The sequence below is a fragment of the Dendrobates tinctorius genome, unplaced genomic scaffold (assembly GCF_039654945.1).
Source record: "Dendrobates tinctorius isolate UK_male_01 unplaced genomic scaffold, ASM3965494v1 ptg000060l, whole genome shotgun sequence".
NCBI classification, from domain to species: Eukaryota; Metazoa; Chordata; class Amphibia; order Anura; family Dendrobatidae; genus Dendrobates; species Dendrobates tinctorius.
This window is the reverse complement of record NW_027361728.1, coordinates 75,149,085-75,166,151: the sequence shown is the minus strand read 5'-3', so window position 1 is coordinate 75,166,151 and position 17,067 is coordinate 75,149,085. Positions and strand designations below refer to the sequence as shown.

Below are 17,067 nucleotides of genomic sequence, written 5' to 3'. Positions count from 1 at the left end.
CCACGCAGCACTTCACTTTTCGCGCTTGTCGGCTGGCTCCGCCCACGACGGCCCACCCCTGTTGCTTCCCGCGCGCACCAAGCAGCGGGGTAATGGCGGCGATGGCGCCGACAATCTGTGGCACACAACACAGTCTCTGGCACACAGGACCCAGGGACACCGGGCTCCGTAAATCCTATTTGTGACGCCAAAATGGGTCGCCCTCCCAGGGCTGTGGGGTACTCGGTACCGGACCAGTATCTCAGAGGGAAGTGTCACAGTAGCGGTGACCCGGTCCGTGGCCCTGGGCATCCATGTAAAAGAATAGTGTGGCTGATGATTAAAGTTTATGAGTGGATGATTCGTGACGCCACCTGTGGTGTTCGGCAATGAGGATGTTAAGCCGACGCTGCAGACAGATCCTCTGGGACAGATGATGTGGTGCAGTAATGATGTTGTAGCCCTCCACAGGCAGGGCTGTAGTCCCAGGGCAGAGTAGATGAAGAGGGAAGGTGTTGAGGAAGAGGGTGTAGTGTTTGGCACAGAGATGTAGCTGTGCTGACGGGGTTGCAGGAAGAAGGCAAGGACACCACAGGGTGCAGTTTCTTTACCTTTACTTTGCTTGGCAAATGCAGTCCAGGGTCCAGATTGCAGATGGCACAGGAGCTGGCTAGCCTGGAAGCAACTTAGGAATCCCTCTAGGCGATGAGTTGTGTAGTCTCCTTCCTAGCGCTTAGTTTTAGGTACTTGCAGTACAGTGTTACACTGAAGTTCCACTTGCTTATTCTCTTTAGAACTCCCTCATATGGCAGACAGCTGTAGCCTTCCTATTCTGGCTTACACGTCGCTGTTGTGCCTCCGAGTCTTATGTGGGAATAGAGCATTTACAACTTCCTATTCCTCCGGTTTCTGTTGCAGGACCATCAGTGTCCATACAGCCTTGGATACCGGGCTCCAGATCATGTGCTATAGCTGGGAATGAGCCTGAACTGTCTGCTCAATCCCCCAGCTCTTCTCCTCATGTCCACCCATGTTGCCCTCCTCACACGAACTCCTAATTTTTTTCTTCCTGGCCCCCAGAGAGCAGCTCTTCCCCCAGTTTTGGGTTCAGAGCTCCCTCTGCTGGCCTGGAGTGGGAGCTGTGTTGTGTGTTGTAGTTAACTGCCAGAGAGATCCTTTATTGCTTCCAAGCATGACATCACACTCCGTAGGAGGAAGGCAATGCCACTGTGGCGACCATACTCCTGGGGGCGCCACATTTCCACTATTATCCCCAGCAACATGCCCGCTGTCTTGGGGTCATACTTGACTCTGAGCTTTCCTTTGCCCCCAACATCCGATCACTGGCTTGCTGTTGTTATCTGCACCTCAAAAACATTTCTAGAATTTGACCTTTTCTTACTTTTGACTCCGCAAAAACTCTTACGGTTTCTCTTATTCATTCTCGTCTTGACTATTGTAACTCTCTTCTAATCGGTCTCCCTCTTACCAAACTCTCCCCCCTCCAATCTGTCTCGAATGCTGCAGCCAGGATCATATTCCTCACCAATCGTTACACCGATGCCTCTACCTTGTGACAGTCATTACACTGGCTACCCATCCTCTCCAGAATCCAGTACAAACTTATTACCCTCACCCACAAAGCTCTCCATGGCTCAGCACCACCCTACATCTCCTCCCTTGTTTCAGTATACCACTTACCCATGCCCTCCGTTCTGCTGATGACCTGAGGTTAGCATCCTTAATAATCAGAACCTCCTACTCCCGTCTCCAACACTATACACGTGCTGCGCCAATTCTTTGGAATGCACTTCCCAGGTCAATACGATTAGTCCCCAATCCCTACAATTTTAAGCGTGCCGTGAAAACGCATTTATTCAGACTAGTCTACTGCCTCAACACATTAACCTAATCTATCCCTGTGTGGCACAGTCAAAAGTTTTACCATAACCAGGTTCCCCGCATCATGTTCCCACATGCTTTATGCATCCATTAGCCCTCTGTGTCCGTACTATTAACCACTTAACATTGTGGCTGGTCCATACAATCAGGGCAATTGTTACCATCCACCTTTCGTGCCTAACTTTTTCCTCAGATTGTAAGCTTGCAAGCAGGGCCCTCATTCCTCTTGGTATCTGTTATGATGTATGTGATTATTGTTATGCTGTAATGTCTATCATCTGTACAAGTCCACTCTGAAATGTAAAGTGCTGTGGAATATGTCGGCGCTATAGAAATAAAATGTATTATTATTATTATAATTATTATTATAAGATATTATTAGTCACTTGTTAATACATTTAACCCCTTAAAGGGGGAGATCCCAAAATAAATTCCTTGAACTTTGACGGAAAAGTGATTTATTGCTTGCCCACTCTCTTGCCTTTTTCCAAATATCATTTAGCCACTAAGGTATCACTCATAACAATGAGCAAACGTGCTCGGTATTATATGAGCATGCTCAGGTGCTGAGTGACTTCGGTGTGTTCGAATAATATGATCGAGTCCCCGTGCATGAATGTCTCATGACTGCTAGACAGCCACAACACATTCTGGAATTGCCTGTCTGTTAGGCTCTCCCTGTGTTGCGACTGTCAAACAGCCACGAGAAATGCAGGCGCGGGGACTCAAACATATTTTTCGAGCACACCGAAGTCACTCAATTAGCACCCAAACATGCTCGGATATCACCTTATCTGAGCACATTCCCTCATCCAGCGTTGGCCTGGAGCACCTTGGGCCCACCAGAGAAAATCATTCTTGGGGCCCACAATGTAGCTACATAGAAATAAATACAAGTCCACCAATTGAAGGTAAAACACGTTAATATCAGGGTATAATATAAGGTAGTACATGTCTCAATTATGTAGCAGGGGTTGGGGTAGCCCCCGTCATCGAATATAAAGTAGCTCCCTCCCTCATAGAATATAATGCAGCCCTCATATAGTCTAATGCAGCCCTCTCATAGAATATAGTGTAGGCCCCATCATAGAATATAATGCAGCCCCCCATAAAATATAATGCAGCCCCCTTATAGGATATAATGCAGCCCCCCACAGAATATAATGTAGCCACCTCAGAGTATACAGTGCCTTGCGAAAGTATTCGGCCCCCTGGAACTTTTCAACCTTTTCCCACATATCATGCTTCAAACATAAAGATACCAAATATACATTTTTGGTGAAGAATCAACAACAAGTGGGACGAAATGTATTGGTTATTTTAAATTTTTGTGGAAATTCAAAAACTGAAAAGTGGGGCATGCAATATTATTCGGTCCCTTTACTTTCAGTGCAGCAAACTCACTCCAGAAGTTCATTGTGGATCTCTGAATGATCCAATGCTGTCCTAAATGACTAATGATGATAAATATAATCCACCTAATCAGTCATTGATTCAATGGTTACCGTATGTATTTTATTTGTAGTAAAACTTTCTAATTTGATGATTATTTTTATGTTTCATCTAGATAAAGGCCGTTAGGCCGAAACGTTGGGCACTGTGTGACTGATTATACTAATAAATCTGCAAATTTGAAATTTTGTAGCCTCAGGTTCTATATCATTGTTATACTTATTTTTCCTGATGGCTTTGGCTTGCTTTCCCCATTCTTACTACTAACTGTACAGTACTGGTTATCATTTTGGTCCTTAACATCTTAACATAAGACCTATTTAATATGGGCCTACGAGGGCCTGCCATCGGTGAGCAGGGCCGCCATTTTGCGTACAAGCCAGAATGCAAACCTCTGCATCAAGGCAGAGACACACTTTAGGGTATTACTAGGGTGAGATGGGTAACGGTCTAATCTTTTCGTTGGGCATAAAATCATTTGTCTCCTGTTGTATCTGTACATCATCTAACATAGAGGATTAATGGCATCTCTTAATTAGGGGGCTTCGTCTCTTACATGTACAATATCTACCATTAGCTGCATTATCTGTACTGTGCTTGGTTGGGCACATTGTTTCTAACAGCTGTTTGGGATTTTTTAATGTATTGAAATATTAAAGGTTATAATTTAAGGGTTATTTTTTTCTGATAAATTCTGTCCCAATATAGGGTCTGTTTTGTGTAATAAAGTACATAGCAAAAGATAAAAAAACACACTGAAACAATATATGGTGACATTTTATCATACTGATCTGCCAACCAGCGACTGTTATCTCCATGTAAATGTGGCAGTTTTCATAAAATCATAATGACATTGTAAATGATTAGATGTGCTATACTGCCGAATACCTTTTCTTTATAAGATTGCCTTGTAGCATGGTAAAATGTGACAGAAGTACTTATCACTCCTTAGTACAATCGCATACATGGAGGTGCAGCCAAGGGCCATATACACAGAAACTCACACTTTATCCAGGTTGTGATGTCAGATGTCCAGGTTAGGAGAGAATTGATTTTATCCTCGTCTCTTCTCCAGGACGCTTTTATCCTCTTTGTGCGTCCAGGAAGGTTTCATCTTATGTTGCTCTCATTATATGTTTCTTCCCATGGAATACACTGGGTATATATATATATATATATATATATACTGTGACTTTGGAGCAGTTGTTGCACTATACGCTTGTGAATTTTGAGTGACAAGTGAAGACCGTCCCTCCCACTGTCACTATAGAGACACGAATGCAGAAGCTGTTAGTTTTGGCTTTGTTCTCTGCTATGAATCATGAAGCATGACAAATGAGAGCATTAATGTCATTCAAGGACATGACTGAGCAGGCTTTCATATATAGAATTACCAGTTTCAAATCCTTGAAGATAAATGTTACCCAAACATTTTGTTACTATTCCGTCACATAGCTAATTGCTTAAAAAACTTCCATAATATAGCATCATAATCAAAGTGGAGAACAGAATTCCAAATAGAAAGAAAAGAAGGGAAGACATTGTGGAGCACAATCTTCCGTGTTTTGCTGGCACACTTTACTTATCTTTATCTCTCTAGATCAGGGGTGGGCAATTAATCTTCCCGTGGGGCCACATAGAGAGCCGAACCAATAGGCTGAAATTAATTCATCTCAATATTAATATCAATATATCAATTATAATTATTATATTATTGATAATTATTTTCAAAATATTTTTATTAGGCATTTTAACAGATTTTACAAAACATGCTCTTTGTTTGTGTAATAATTCGCATTGATAAGTAGGGGAAAAGGGGAAGGAAAGGGTTTGGGATAATTATTATAGTTGAGTGACTTTGGTCGGATCGGGTTTCATGAAGCAAAATTTGTTTCAGATGAAACTCGTCCGACTTGGGCAAAAAAAGTCGGAGTTTCGTCCGAAACCCGACCCCAATGCAAGTCAATGGGAAATAAAGCTCGGCATTGAGCGGATGACATTCCACCACCGCATGTATTTGGAAGTCGCCTTGCTACACTTGTAAGGAGAGCTTTAAACTAGAAAAACATGGGAAGGGAAGCAAAAGACCAGAAAAAGCCATACACCTGACAAATGCTATTGAGAACTCTGCTACTAGAAGTGGAAAGGAAGAAAAACAGACAAAAGAATCTAATTAATAAAAATATTGGAGAAAGAGAAACCTATCACAAACTAAAATGTTTCTATACTAATGCACAAAGCATGGGCAACAAACAAGGAGAATTGGAACTACTAACGCAGGAAAAGAAATATGATGTCATTGGAATCACTGAAACTTGGTGGGACAATACACATGATTGGAATACAAGACTAGGAGGATACAACTTATTTGCAAGAAACAGACTTGATAAACGAGGAGGAGGTGACGCATTGTATGTTAGAAACGTGTATATCTGCACAGAGATTGAAGCTTCAGAGACTGGGAGTTCTGTGGAAACTGTTTGGGTAAGAATATAAGGACAGAACAATGGAAAGGACACCATTGTAGGCATTTACTACAGGCCGCCTGTGCAAGCTGAAGATATGGATGAACTCTTTATGCATCAAATGGCCAAGTTCTCCAAAAAATATGACATAGTTGTCATGGGAGATTTCAACTATCCAGACATTTGTTGGGAATCTCTCTCAGGCAAAACTAACAGGTCAAGGAATTTCTTATCCTCTCTTGCTGACAACTTTATCTTCCAAAAGGTAGGGGAGAAAACAAGGGGAACTGCTACCTTGGATCTAATCCTTATAAACAGGGAGGAAATGGTTGAGGAGGTAAAAGTGGCTGGGACCCTAGGAGGTAGCGACCATGCTGTTTTAGAATTTTGGATAACTAGAGGCAGAAGACCTGTGAAGACTCAGACGACAAGGTTAGATTTCAGAAAGCAGATTTTAAGGGATTCAGAAAGAGAATTGGAGGGATCCAATGGCTGGATATCCTTAAAGACAAAAATGTCCAGGAAGGATGGGAATTCTTGAAAAATGAAATTCTCAAAGCACAGTTGTTAACAATTCCGAAAAGAGGGAAGAATAGGAAGCATTTAAGGAAACCAGGATGGATGAACACAGAACTTAAGCACATGCTAAAAAGGAAGAAAAAAATGTTTATAAAATGGAAAGAGGGAGGCTTATCTAAAGAAGAATATAATGCTGTCTGCAGAACCTGCAGGGCACAAATCAGATTACTAAAGCTGAAAATGAATTGAGGCTTGCAAGAGATGTCAAAAGCAATAATAAAGGATTTTGGGGATATGTCAAAAGTAAAAGAAAAGTCAAAGATGCTATAGGATTTTTACAGGATGAAAATGATGAAATAGTAAGACAGGATGTTGAGAAGGCTGAACTTTTAAATTCCTATTTTGCATCTGTTTTCTCTCAGAAAGGAAATGTAACATCAACTGTTCTTCACTGTCCTATTAAGGGAATAGAAGAATCCAGGATATCTATAAACAGAAAGATAGTGAGGAAACACTTAGCTAACCTAAATGAATTCAAGTCTCCAGGTCCAGATGAATTACACCCCAGAGTACTGAAGGAGATAGCAGAAGAAATTTTTGAACCCCTCTCCATAATCCTTGAAAATTCTTGGAGAACAGGAGAAGTGCCAGAAGACTGGAGAAGAGCAAATGTTGTTCCTATCTTCAAAAAGGGGAAGAAGGTGGACCCAGGCAACTATAGGCCGGTGAGTCTGACTTCTATACCAGGAAAGATCTTTGAACAAATTATTAAACAACATGTATGTCAGTACCTGGATAAGAATGAAGTGATTAAACAGAGTCAGCATGGGTCATATCAGACTAACTTAATTTCCTTCTATGACGGAATCACTGATTGGGTGGATCAAGGAAATGCTGTAGATATAGTATATCTTGACTTCAGCAAAGCATTTGACAAAGTCTCTCATACAATCCTTATTGAAAAAATGACTAAGTATGGAATGGACAAGGCAACTGTTAGGTGGATTCATAACTGGCTTAGTGATCGGACCCAAAGAGTGGTCATAAATGGCTGCAGACTAACTTAATTTCCTTCTATGACGGAATCACTGATTGGGTGGATCAAGGAAATGCTGTAGATATAGTATATCTTGACTTCAGCAAAGCATTTGACAAAGTCTCTCATACAATCCTTATTGAAAAAATGACTAAGTATGGAATGGACAAGGCAACTGTTAGGTGGATTCATAACTGGCTTAGTGATCGGACCCAAAGAGTGGTCGTAAATGGCTGCACATCCAGTTGGAAGAATGTCTCAAGTGGGGTACCACAGGGCTCTGTCCTGGGCCCTGTATTGTTCAACATCTTTATCAACGATTTAGATGAAGGAATTGAGGGTAAACTGATTAAATTTGCTGATGACACAAAGCTAGGAGGGATAGCTAATACTAGAGAGGAGAGAGAGAGGATTCAAAAAGATATAAATAAACTGGAGAAGTGGGCAGCAAATAACAGAATGGTTTTTAACAGGGAGAAATGCAAAGTACTACATCTGGGCAATAAAAATGAAAAAAGCATATACAGAATGGGAGGAATAGGGCTAAGTGACAGCACATGTGAAAAAGACTTGGGTATACTAATAGATCACAGACTGAATATGAGTCAACAGTGTGATGCAGCAGCAAAAAAGGCAAATGCAATTCTAGGATGTATTAACAGAAGCATACAGTCTAGATCACGTGAAGTCATTATTTCCCTCTACTCCTCTTTGGTCAGACCTCATCTGGAATATTGTGTCCAGTTTTGGGCACCACATTTTAAAAAAGACATCAACAAACTGGAGCAAGTTCAGAAAAGAGCGACCAGAATGGTGACCGGTCTGCAAACCCTGTCTTATGAGGAAAGGTTGCAGGATTTGGGAATGTTTAGTTTGCAAAAGAGAAGACTGAGAGGAGACTTAATAGCTGTCTACAAATATCTAAAGGGCTGTCACATTGTAGAAGGATCAACTTTATTCTCATTTGCACAAGGAAAGACTAGAAGCAATGGGATGAAACTGAATGGGAGGAGACACAGATTAGATATTAGAAAAAACTTGTTGACAGTTAGAGTGATCAATGAGTGGAACAGGCTGCCACGAGAAGTGGTGAGTTCTCCTTCAATGGAAGTCGTCAAACAGAGGCTGGACAGACATCTGACTGGGATGATTTAGCGAATCCTGCTTTGAGCAGGGGGTTGTACCAGATGGCCCAGGAGGTCCCTTCCAACTCTACGATTCTATGATTCACTGCCACCAATGATTGCAATTTATTTTGGGCTCACTTACTTAACTGTGGATCCTCTGGAATCACATACCATAAAGGCAACTCTCTCTGGGCACATTACCATTAATGTGGATCTTCAAGAATCAGAACTACCTATCATAAAGGATAATCCATTGACTCTTAAAACATTTCTCAACAGTGAAACTATTCACCTGGTGACTACAAACTCTCTTCTCTAAAAGGGCGACTATATGATTAAGGCCGTTGTGAGGCCGAAACGTCAAAAAAGTTGTTGCTTCTTCACCGTCAAATAAAAATAAAAATATTTCACTTTTGCAAAAATCCACGTGTGCAGTGACTCTACATTGGACTTTTACTGATAGATGAGCAGCAGCAGATGTGTTGGACAAAGACTCCTACAGCGCTTCCTACCTTGGCTGCACAGATTTATGGATTAGGGGCTCAACGGACAAAACCGATGACCGCCCGTTGCTGCCAGAAGCCGGACCGTGATTCCCTGGATCCACCTAAGGATGCCACGCCGGCTGTTACTGGTACTACAACCCCCATCAGACTGTATTCAAATGAGGACCAGAGAAGGCCACGATAAGTGCCAGTTACAGATCAGATGTCGTGTTAACCCTTTGTTTACTCCCCTTGTTACTATCCATTGGTTAATGTTATTAGCTCCCTGCGAGGAGACCATTGAAACCCTTTTCTATGTTAGCCAATTAAATAACCTTGTTATACAGTCTTGTTCTGCAATCCTTGCGTTACTGCACTCCCACACCTGCTTACATTTGGTGTAGTTGGCAGAATTTGTCATGGGTCCCCCGCAGTCCAGCTTGCCGCTGGGGTGATAATCTATTGTTATGGACTGGACCAAGAGGGTTAAAAGCATGTTGAGGAAGTATCCTATGACTCCTACTATGCAAGCGGAGACTGCGCTGATGGCCCTGGATGGTGAGGCTAGATGTTCTGTAATGTTTTGCCCCACCTCCTCATGAACGGGACATGTGGACTAAGGTTTTACAGATTCTGGAAGAGATGCTTGGAGACCCCACCAATGTTGGGGAATTACGGATGCGCTTGTTCAGCTGTGTCCAAAGGGAGGGGGAGTCAGTGATGCAATATGTTAATGCACTACAAGAGGTATACACGCATATTGCCCGATGGGATGATGTGGGGGTAATAGGAGTGGGGCCCCCTGACGTGATACTGAGGGACCAGTTTATGGCGGCCTCAGGGATGCATTGCTTAAGGAAGCTCTGCGGGAGCGCCTGCGCGGCAAACTGCGTATGACCCTCCTAGAAATTAGGGCAGAAGCACACGTAAGAGAGCAGGAGCAGGGGACAGCAGCCTTGGCAGGGATCGTCCAGAGTAGTGAGTTACCCGAATCACCCACGGCTGAACTAGAATGGGCCCGAGAAATCCAGAAGGAAATACGGAAAATGCGGGAAGAGTGGTCCAGCCACAGAAGACCTCCCACTGCCGTTTCGAATATGCCTGGAGACAGATGTGGGCCGGATGGGAGTCGTTTTGGTGACCTTGGCGATGGCCCTGCTGTTAGGAGTCAGATTTCTTCCCTGACTTTGCAGGAATCTAGACCCTCACATTCTGCAGTCTCCTGCTCTCTGTCCACTGCAGAAGAGATTGCAGAGGAGATTGCTTTGCAGCAGCTCTCTCCGGAGGCTAAGTCCTTCATCCCATGCTCTGAGCATACTCGTGGGACGATCGCCCATTGGAGTTCAGGAGTCAGGTGCTCAGGTCCTGCTCCTGATTCCATTGGTCCAGCTCAGGGTTCTGGAGACTTCCGGAAGGTCCCGTTTGCTATAAAAAGTGCGCATGGCTGTTCCGCCATGCGCTAGTATAGTCATACTTGCTGCTGTGTGTTTGTTGATGGATGCATGATCTGGTGAATGACTCATTTGAAACCCCATTCCTATGATATTACGAATGTGTGAGGGATTGAGTTAGAGCCAGTATTAGCGCCAGCGCGCCATAGCTTCACAGCAACACCTGCTAGCGTCTAACATCGCGCCAGCGTTACTGCGGTGTTATATTGCGGCTTCCTCTACGCCGCGCTGCTGCAGCAGCCTTTTGTTGTGCGTTGGCAGTAGCAACGCTATTCACACTAGCGGTAGGTCTTGGCTACTCCGGTGACCTTTTACCAATTGTGTGTCGCTGAGCCCCTGTGCTGCTAACAGGCTCAGCGTTGCGTTATTTATTATTTGTTATAGCAGCTCTGTGTCTTCAACAGAGATTGCTTGTGGCACCTGGGTGAAATCAAACCCTGTGCACACTATCGCCATAGTGCTCTGTCATCTCCTAGCTGCGGTTTTTCCATCTACCGCACGGTGTACCCCGAGCGGCGAACACACTTTATTTATATTTTTATTCAGTGTGTTCTGCCGTTCATAACCCCTGCAGTGACTTTGGGGATGAATATGCTGAGAGAACTCGTAACTCTTTTGATCAGCGAGTCACCAGATGTTTTTCTGGACCGATGGAGCCCACGAACCCCCCCAGAGGAAGGTATTTCAACAATTGATCTGAGTTGCCCAGGCACAAGAAACATCGAGGGAAAGTTTTAGGAAAAGTGATAGTCCCTGCCGCTGCTAAACTCGTTCTACTGCATGGTCAGACTGTGCTCACACTGCCTGTACAAGCCTGTACACCACTCGACGGGGTGGAAGTCCAGATAGATCCAACCTTGATGGACCAAATACCCTCAGGACTCCTCATTGCTAGGACACTAGCCACCGTCCGTGACGGTAACATAGTGGTGCGGTGTGTCAATCTGGGAGAGGACAATCTTACTCTCTCACCCAAGAGTGAAGTCGCACAGGTGCTGGGCATGCTGGACGAACTGATGGCCGTTACCATGACCCCGGAGCACCCGTCTGGAAGCATGAAGGAGGTGCGTCGGATCTTGGAAAAGATGCGGACTGAATTGACAGGACTCTCACCGCAACAGGTGGAGCTGTGCTGGAGCATTACCAGGATGTCTTTGCCTGTCATGAAGATGACTTTGGGTGCACAACAGCCATAACCCACAAGATACCCACAGGAAGTGCCGCACTGATCCATGGGTGATACCAGCAGATCCCGCCACAGATGTACAAGGAAGTGAAAGAAATGTTAGCACACATGCTGCCGAGTGGAGTCATACGGGAGAGTCAGAGCCCGTGGGCAGCTCCCATCGTTCTAGTACGGAAGAAGGACGGGACTCTTAGTTTCTGTGTCGACCATAGGCGACTGAATGCCTGTACAGTGCGGGACTCTTGCCCCCTACCTAGAATTGAGGAGTCATCTGCCTTGGGGAAGGCAACATACTTTTTTCCCTAGATCTGGCCAGCAGATATTGGCAGGTGCCCATGGCTGAGCATGATCGGCCGAAGACAGCATTCATACTGCCCATGGGATTATTTGAATTCAATCAGATGCACTTCGACCTTACTAACGCTCGTGGGACATTTCAGTGATTGATAGAGAGATGCTTGAGAGATCTGAACTTTGAAGTTACACTCATCTATCTGGATGATATCATGGTCTATGCATCCACCTTTAAAGAACATATTCGGTGGTTGAAGCAAGTGTTGAGACGACTACAGAAGCACTGCCTGAATGTGAAGCCCCAAAAATGTCACCTCTTCCATAAGCAAATCGAGTAACTGGGACATGTCATCTCCGCTGAATGGGTGACACCTCCACTTGAAAAGATAGCAGCAGTACAGGACTGGCCCACCCTGAAGACAGTGAAGGACGTTCGGGCCTTTCTGGGGCTTACTGGGTACTACTGAAGGTTAATGAAGAATTTCACTTGCATCGTTAATCCGCTGCTGGAACTACTAAAAGTAGTGCCGTCTGGTGCAAAGAACCGGACCATTCAGTGGGGAAATAGCCAGCAAGAAGCCTTCTGAGCCTTAAAAATGGCCTTAACTGAAGCCCCAATATTCGCCTATGCAGACTTCTCCCAGCCCTTCATCCTTCACACCGATGGAAGCCTGCATGATCTGGGGGCCATGCTGTCCCAAATGCAGAAAGGAAAGCAACATGTGATGTCCTATGCAAGCCAGTTCCTCCATGACTCAGAATGGAACCCGGAAAATTACAGTTTCTTCAAGCCGGAATTGCTGGCATTAGTGTGGGCAATGACTGAGAAATACACCGAATACTTTTTAGGGTCCGAAGTGCGCACTGATAATAGTCGACTGGTCCACCTAAAAAATGTGAAACTGGGGGTCTTGGAGCAAAGATGGGTGGTCCGCATGGCGAAGGAAAGGAGCCGAGAGTACGCCTGCTGATGCTCTGTCAAGAGTGACCTATGAGTGACCTGAACACGACCGAGACGAAGAGTTGCAGGCAGAAGAGATTCTTGGTTTTCGGAACTTAGCCAGGTCGTTGGCAGCTATGCAGGGACAGATCGGAGAGGCATCTGGAGAACAAGTGCTGGGACAACCTCAAGATGACTGGGTGCAACTCCAACAGGAAGATAGGGAACTTGCCCACTTGAGACAGTGGGTGGCTTTGAAGCGACTCCCCAGCCGGTGTGAAAGAGATGCTCTGTCCCCGGGTACTTTATAGATTTTCAGTCAGTGGGAGAGGCTCCAATTAGAAGACGACTTGTTGTATGGAAAAGTGCAGATGGTACAGGAGTTGGGGACTATCTGACAAGTAGTGCTCCCAGAGAAGTTGATCAGCATAGTGTCTACTGAGTCCCATGAGAAAGGGGCTCACTTTGGTCGGAAAAGACATTCCATTGGTTACAAAAGCTGGTCTATCACCCCCGATTGAAGACTGCAGTAGAGAAGACCTTTAATCTCATGGTCCTTTTTCTTATAGACAAGAGGTCACTTCGATGCTTAGTTCAACATGTGTCGTGATGGTGGTTACCATGCGAAAAATGAAGTGAAGGAAGGTCAAAAAGGTGAAATAACATCATTACCTTTATTGGGTAACATTAAAATCTGAAACAAGCTAAAATAGACAATGTAATAAGCCTCCAAATAGGAGCAGGATAGTCCACAGCAGAGAACAATATATATATATATATATATACATATATATACTGTGTATATATATATATATATATATATATATATATATATAGTACAGCAAATGCAGCTAAATTGCAGATAAACCCTGTAAAGTTATATTGGTATATGGAATAGATTTCCCAAACATGTGCTGAGAGCAGCCTGCCTGAAGGAAGGAGAGGCCACTTGGTTAGGACAATATATGTAATTGTTTTCTACTCCCAAGTTTTGCAAAGACAATATTAGTGCTGCTCAGAAAGGATGGGAGATAAGAATGGAGTAACAACAAAGTGTTCACTAGTGTTGGTAGCACAAGGGTTATCAATAAATACACCAAAAAGGTTCATCGAAAAGGAATATATGTGTAAACATGCAGGTATATGGTTCAGTTTAGTAAGGGATTTTTACATACTGTAAAATGGATGCCCAGGATGGTGCTGCAATTGCGGTGTGTAAGGGATTGATTGCTGCGGAGCGTTCCCCTTGCCTGGGCATTTGGTTTACAAAATGGCATTGAAAGGGCTATAGCATTTCGGTGTAGGGGGGTCTCGGGCATTTGAGGTGGTCAAACAAAGGCCCTCATTGTGGCAGTTGGGGGGGGGTCCTTGAAGTTGGTTATAAATTGGTCTGGGGGATCCATTGGGATATGGATTCCTCAATTTGGAATTTAACATGGTTCTGGATTTGGTGAAATGTGGAGGTGAGTTTTCGGCAAGGGTTTGCCGGATCCCCAGGAAGTTCAAGTGAACATTGGAACCCTTGTGATTATGGTGGTTCTGAGCCAGTGGGGTAATGGCTGGGACTAATTGATGGTATATTTTATGTTCTCTTTTTATGTTTGGTACTCACCACATCACGGACCAGGCCTGCTCTGGATGTGGAATTACATGTGGGGCAGGTCGTCGGTCCTGGGTGCCCTGCCAGAGTGGACAGCGAATTCCTGATACTGATAGACTCAGCGGGCTTGGGGGTAGTCCAGGAAGAATGGGTGGCAGAACAAAAGAGGAGCTGTACTAAGTAGGGTGGAAGTGTGAATTGCTGTGCCCAACAACCTGTATCTACTTGAAGAACTTCGACTGTTTAGTAAAAGTTTGTTACAAATAATTTGGTGTCCCATGCATTATGTGCGTTGGTTCTTGAGGACAAAGCCTGGAAGCAGAGGAGGCCTTCAGCCTACAAGTGAGTGTGATGCACCCCACACCCTACAGTACAGAGGACTGGGACACCCTTTGTGTGTACAGTAAAGTGCCAGAGCGCAACCGAACAGCAGCTTGGTTGTGGCTACCGCTCTTGAACACTTTACACTTACAAGTTCCATTGTGGAGGAGCATTGTACTCTGAGAGAAACCAGCTAAGATTGATGTAAAACTACAGAGGCTGCTATATTGTTATCGATGGCAGAAGATATCAGGAGCGGACAGTGCACAGACACATAAGGGGAATTCTACCCTCAGATTAGCTTGCTGATGACTAAGAGAGGTGGGGCTTATGAGGAGCAATGAGGAGAAACAAGTGCTGTGGGGAAATGTAGTTTTAGCAGATATGAGTAGGACTGCCCATTCAGCTATGTTTATTTTTATTTTGACACTGGATGCACCAAGTGGCAGACAGAGAAAACTGTGAAAAATATAGTGCAATTGTTGGGAAAACTCTTCCTGGAAAAAGTACCAACATAAAGAGTCCATTTGTATTTACACTGTACATGGGCACAGCTATAATAGGCGCAGAGATAGCAGTTGGGCAATGAAGCCCATGAGGTTCAATCTGGGGATCCAATTTCTGGATTCAAAGAGCTGTAACTGTTTTTCCTAGAAGGGTGCAGTAAATCACAAAATAATTACTTAAAACAATCAAAATGATCATGAAAGAATATGATGAAATATTTATTGACTTTATTAATAAATTATGATGTCATCTAATAAAAGCATTATGCAATTATCTTAGCAGGCTTATCCTCAAAATGTTTTGGCACCATCATTATCATCAGCAAGAAATGTTAAAAGTGGATTTACATTTGTCATGAAATACGTCCAGAGGCATTGTTAGTACAAATGATATGTGATAGTTTCTGTGTCCAGTTGTGTATGGGATGCAGGACCTTATAGCTTCATATCAGAATAAGGACTTATTGGGAAACTACAAGTTGCAGTGATAATTAGAACAACATGTGTCCAAGGGGCACTTCACCAACATGAAACAACTACCGTAATCCAGTATAAGTATATAATGGAAGAGGAAGAGATCCCAAACAAAATTAAAACAATACTTTATTATTCACTATTAGAAATCCATATATAAAAGCAAAATGTCATAAGAGACACCTCAGAACACCAAAAAGGCAATGTATATTAAGGGGACAGTACAATGCTACAATATAAAAAATGAATAAATAGCTGATTGGTACCACATATTATATAATGTATAATGTATCAGAGTATTATATTTAGTGCAAATGCAATATCCATATATGAATATACAACACAGATATGGCTAAAAATCAAATCAATCATAAAATCCCTGAGCAAGGTAACTCAGGAATATAAAGGGTTAAGGAATATAATAATCTATATCATGCAAAGTGCAAACTTATAGATCTCAAAATATCCTATATTATGCAGAGGAAATATCCCATTACAGTAATAGTCAATATCGCATGGCCAAAGAATCCATTAGAAAGAATCCATTAACTTACGGTGGTGGTGCTCGTGGTGTCCCCTCACCCCGATGCACGTTTCGCCTCCTGCTTCTTCCGGCGGCGTGTAGAAGCAGGAGGCACGCCTCCAGAAGAGGCGAAATGCGCGTCGGCTGAGAGGACTCCACGAACACCACCACAGTAAGGTAATGGATTCTTTGGTTATGTGATATTGACTATTACTGTAATGGGATATTTCCACTGCGTAATATAGGATATTTTGGGATCTATAAGTTTGCACTTTACATGATATAGATTATTATATCCATTACCCCTTTATATTCCTGAGTTACCTTGCTCAGGGATTTTATGATTGCCATCCCTGTGCCATATCGTTATCTAGTCATTGAGGGGCTGCTATTGGTTGATTTGATTTTTAGCCATATCTGTGTTGTATATTCATATATGGATATTGCATTTGCACTAAATATAATACTCTGATACATTATACAGATGTGGCATAATATGTGGTACCAATCAGCTATTTGTTCATTTTTTATATTGTAGCATTGTACTATCCCCTTATTATACATTGCCTTTTTGGTGTTCTGAGGTGTCTCTTACGGTATTTTGCTTATTTATATGGATTTTTAATAGTGAATAATAAAGTATTGTTTTAATTTTGATTGGGATCTCTTTCTTTATGTATTTATATTGGATTAGTTGTTTCAAGTTACAGTGATAGCCAGAGTTCAATAATTATTTCTATGTACCAACATATTAACAGTTTTTAAAGTTCTGATATTATATCCATTTTTGTTCCCCTCATTCTGGTG

At 43.2% G+C, this 17,067-nt stretch overlaps 1 protein-coding gene across 1 annotated transcript in view; it reads right to left on the bottom strand.

Moving 5' to 3' along the window:
• MINDY4B (MINDY family member 4B) overlaps positions 1-4,475 on the bottom strand; it is a 164,451-nt gene extending 159,976 nt beyond the window's left edge. The window contains exon 1 of the mRNA XM_073579063.1: positions 4,338-4,475. The gene's annotated coding sequence lies outside the window, so the exon portion shown is untranslated. The remainder of the gene's footprint in view (positions 1-4,337) is intronic.
• Positions 4,476-17,067: the final 12,592 nt, after the last annotated feature.